Source organism: Tyto alba, unplaced genomic scaffold, assembly GCF_018691265.1.
Source record: "Tyto alba isolate M040663 unplaced genomic scaffold, T.alba_DEE_v4.0 Super-Scaffold_22, whole genome shotgun sequence".
NCBI classification, from domain to species: domain Eukaryota; kingdom Metazoa; phylum Chordata; class Aves; order Strigiformes; family Tytonidae; genus Tyto; species Tyto alba.
The window spans coordinates 13,309,806-13,314,748 of NW_024881296.1; the positions used below are offsets into that span (position 1 = coordinate 13,309,806).

At 48.1% G+C, this 4,943-nt stretch overlaps 1 pseudogene; it reads right to left on the bottom strand.

The window, feature by feature from the left end:
* Window positions 1-1,327: 1,327 nt before the first annotated feature.
* LOC122153743 lies at window positions 1,328-3,623 on the bottom strand (annotated as a pseudogene).
* Window positions 3,624-4,943: the final 1,320 nt, after the last annotated feature.

Here is a 4,943-nt window from a genome sequence, read left to right on the forward strand (position 1 = left end):
CCCAGCTACCTCCTGTGGCTATTCCCTGACAAAACTCCGCTGTCATCCAAGGGGTGCAGTCCCTGCCTAACGCGGCAGAGTTTGCAAAAGCTCCCGACGTCAGTTCTGAAATGATGCTCTTTTTCACACCGCTTGGTGTACCTGGACAGACGGACGTAGGTGCTGAGTGCCTCAGCACAGAACACACACGCAGCCTTCCTGGCAGAGGGAGACCGTAGTCAGCAGGACACCTCCAGCGCGCCACCCCCCAGTGACATCTCACCGCTTGCCCCTCGCATCACAGATTCCAGAATCACAGCATCACATGAAGACAAAGGCCTTCCAGAATCTCTGGAGGTCACCCGGCCCAGCCCCCCTGCTCAAGCAGGGTCCCCCAGGGCAGGCTGCCCAGCACCCTGGCCAGACAGCTGTTCAATCCCGAATGCTGAAACATACTTTTACAAACAGCAACCTGACAAGCTGAACTGCGGGGACATCTGCAACACGGGCAACAGGCCTGGGTTTTTGGTGACTCTCTCCTACAGATTTAAGTATGTTCTCCCCACGCGAGGGAAACAACGCCACACCAGCAAAGCCTAACTTTTTTTTACCACGCACTCTAATCAAAAGAAGCCTATGCACAATAACCTCCCTAGCAAAGTATATGCCCATGAGAAACTATCACCTAATTAATTAAACAGCTGTGTAGTTTGTGGCAAGATGCAGCTCATTTTAAGTTAAAAACTGAACGGAACTTGGAAGCGTGTCTCCTTTGTTTCCCCACTGGGGGGAAAGGATGGCTATCATATATATATATATATATAAAATACATATCTATAAAACGTATATAAGCACATATCATAAACATACATATAACAGATACCCTTCGGGCTTTGAAACTGAGAGAAAATGAGCTCCTAACAAAAATTCAGCGTAAATTTCATTTCACTCTACTCAGAGCAGTCCCCTCATCTGTTTCCACCTCAACTAGCCACCCACTCATACAGAGTTCAGAAAAAAGATGAATGGCCTCTTGCAGGATTTTTGATTTTGCACGGTTACATTCCTTACAATACCTAAAGCCGTCCTCACGGTCTGTCTTCTCTGGTTTGCAAAACAGCAATAAATACGCCCTGTTTTGGGTATAATCGTAGCGCACCCACCTTTAAATTTCTTTGTCAGCTTTGTGAGAGGAGGAGAGAAAAGGAAGGACTCCTTTTCCTCAACAGGCCGTTTCTGATGCATGGCAGTTCTGCAGGATCTGGTTCTTGAAACAGGATCTGTTGAAGTTCTTGATCCTTCATCACGTCCTGACAGGTTTATGTCTTCAAGCAGCAAAGGACTGCCATCAGGTCCTCGGCAGAAGGCCTCCTCCCCTGTGCTCTCCTTCAATAACGATCGTCTCTTTCTGCCCCGACGGGCTCTCCTTACTGGACTCTGAAACAGAAAAGGCCCAAACAATAGGCCTCAAACCAAAGTTGACTTCTGAGTGCATTCCCCCACCAGCAATCAGCATCTTAGCAGCAGAATGAAGCAACCAGCACCTTATCAGCATGAAAATGCAACCCTGGGAACAATCCCTGGGAACTGTAAGTAAACAATAGGAAGTAACTATAAATCCCAAATGTAAAGAAAAACAGAAACTCCTCAGACGTGCCCGGATCCTGGCCAGATCCGGACACGCCTGAGTGAGGCATGTCAATCTACCAGGTATCTCCTGTGCATTTCGTTTAGACTTGTTTGTTAAACTGTATAAAAGCCAGACCCTCTCACAGCACAGACGGAGACCTCACCTACGAGTGGACACACTGCGTAGGACTTCCCAATTTCTGGGAAAGGCTCTCTGATCCTTCGCTGTGACGGGGCTCCCCAGCTGATGCACGGGTCGGGGTGATGGTAAAGTATGAGGGCAATTGGTGATGGATCTTTCTTAATCACTATAGCCAGCTTTATGTAGTAACGACTAGGTGCATTACCTTGCTTATTCTTTCTGCTGCTTTAAACAGTAATGTCTAGGTGCATTACCTTGCTTATTCTTTCTGCTGCTTTAAGGTAAAATAAGCCTATTTCTTTAGCTTGGTGTCTGTGTCCTTTGTGTTAACCCCGTCAATTGGCAAACCAGACTCCCGGGTGTGGCTGATTCCTCATTTGCCTGTGGAAGTTCTTGCTCACGAGTATCCGTTTTTTCTGGCTTGGCATGTGGAACTCTTCTTCTGCCCCTAGGAGAACCAAGGATTTCCACTCTCCCACCTGCACGTATGCCTTCCTGAGTACAGGCAGATTCTTTGCCTGCCAAGAAAATTTGTGCCCCCTTCCTCGCGCGTCTTCTAGGAGTGACAGGAAGTTTAAATCCTGCCCGAGGAAGCGATGATTTAGACAGATCAAGGGCAGAATTTTCCAAAACTTCTGATGAACTCCTCTTCCTCCTTCTGCCTCTTTTAGTTGGCACAGGTAAGAGGAGTTGGTCACTAGGCAGCCCCTCCTGATCCTTGACAATACTGCCAGTAAATTGTCAATCAATGAGTTTCGGTTTTCTTGCACTTCTGCTGGGACTGACTGCCTGTTTAATCTTCTGATCGGTGGCACTCTGGCCAGCTTCTTGACCTCCTGCTGAACTTTTTCTTCCTCTAGTCCTTTTGGAAGGAGCAGAAGCAATAACGCTACCTTCAGCAGGAGAACTTTCCTCGCTAGCCTCTTGCGAGACTTCAGAAGCAGCTTCCTCTGCTCTCCTTAATCCTCCTCTTGGAGTAACAGCTATGGGCAGCCTGCTGACGGACAACGCTTGTCCATCAGAATGGCTGCTTTCTACTTTTTCTGAATTAGTCAGTTTAGGCTTCCTACCTCTCCTAGGAGGAACAGGCATCACAGGTATTTGCTCATCTCGAGTATTTCCTCCCGTTTCAAGTCTACAAGTCTCAGGTGCTCCTTTTGTTCGCTTGGTACTTCTCCCAGGAGACATTCAAACAGAACCGGTCTGTCTGTCTGCAGCAGTTGATGAGTGCCTTCCGAGGGAATGCCTGGACTTCCACTCAGTTGTCCCCTTGTGTGTGTTCTAGCAGTGATGCCATACTCTACTTGATGCCTCCTGGTTTCATCTTCCACTCCCGTCACAGGTGATTAAGGGAGCCTTTGCCTTCTGGAATCTAGTGACCTTTGTCCTGGTTCGGGCTGGAATTGAGTTCATGTTCCTTTTCGGGAGCGAGAAGAATGCTGCCAGCACACTGAGCTTTCAAGGACTCTCCAAATCCCTATGTCCTGCCTTTGCGCAGGCACAAAAGAAGCAGGGATGGGACACGGCTGAAGCACCGGGCCCGGACTGGCCAACGGGCTATTCCACGTCATGTAACATCACGCTCGCTATGTAAAGGAGGGGTGGGCGGGAAGGGGCTCTCTCTCGCTTCCGGGATTGCAATCGCGGGGTCTTAGTATTTCGGGATCGCTAGCCGGGAACGGGCTGGGTGTCGGTCAGCGGGTGGTGAGCAACTGCACGGTGCATTGCCCGTTTCTAATTTCTATTACTGTCACCGTTTTATTTTATTACCATTAGTAAACTGTTTCTATCTCAACCTGCAAGTCTCCCTTTGCCCCTCCAATTCCCTCCCCCATTCCCAGGTGGGGGAGGGAGGCCGAGCTGCTGCGTGGTTGTTAACCGCTTCTTAAACCCTGAAAAGATGTATTTAGCACGTCAGTATGATGTGAACAGAGGAGTTCTGGGTTGGGCCAGAGGGATGGGGGCGGCGCGGGGCTGACGCGAGAGCCGGCGGAGCGGCCCGCGGAGCCGCTGCTGTGAGCGCTCGGCGCCGGTGAGACTCGGGGTGGCGGTGTCGGCAGCGCGTTGGGCGGGGATGGGAGTAGGAGAGCTGGGAGCTGGGGCATGGCAGCGTCCGTGAAACGACGAGTCTTCGAGCGGAGACCGGGCTGGTGATAGAGGAGTGCAAGGAGCGTACACGGAGGTGAGAGATGCTGAGCCGGCCCTGGTGCTCGCCTGTGGTGGGAGAAACGGGGTGGAATATGTGCGGCAAGCTCCGTGGTCAGAGAGGAAGTCTGTGAGGCTGTTCCTTCTCACCAGCCCGTCCCCACAACAACAGCAGCAGCAGCAGCAATACAGGCACTACTGGCTCGTTGGCCCACCGAGCAAAATGAGTAGCCACCAAGCGTTTACTCTTGTTGCAGATGCATGTGTTGGCTAAAGCACGCCGGGGGAGCTGCGGTGTGTGGGTTTTGCACTGCTGCCTTACAGTCAGGCATAGAGATTGGGATTGTAAGAGTTCTGCTGAGTTAATGTGCTGCAAAAATCAGACTAAATTTCCAGCTGATGGATTCAAGTATATCTTTATTAAAATCAATTAGTTTTTTCCTTTTACATCAGCAGCAATAAATTCCTCGATATCACTGTGACATAACTAATAATGTGGGATTATGATCTCTCTGTGGCAAAGTAGATAAAGAAAGGATCCAGAAGTAGAAAATGAAAATTTGATGGTAACGTTAAGATTAAGATAAAACAACAAAAAGGAGAAGAAACTATTAGATTTAAAGAGGTATCATCTAAATAGAAATGTGGTAGAAGTATATAAGGGACTGGTAATGTACAATAAGGAAATGTGGCATATACGATGCAAATATGTATCATATTTCAAGGAACTATCTCAGAGTAATATTCCTTATTTGAAATAGTTCCTTGGAAAAAAGAAAAAATAACAAAACAGTCTTTATAAGTCATGAGCACTGTTTTGCAGAACACACAATTTTCTCATGGTAGGCACTGCTTCTGGGGGAATGGACTATACGTAAGTTCAATTAAACTAAGTGTATATATATTTATAAATCAGTATTATAGAACATACACCCATGTGCTCCTCACACATAAAGCTTCGTATAAATACACTGTGAGATCAGTGAGATCCAGTGGGAGAAATGAGAAAAATACTGTCAGCACATAAAAATAGCAAAAAGAAGGTGCC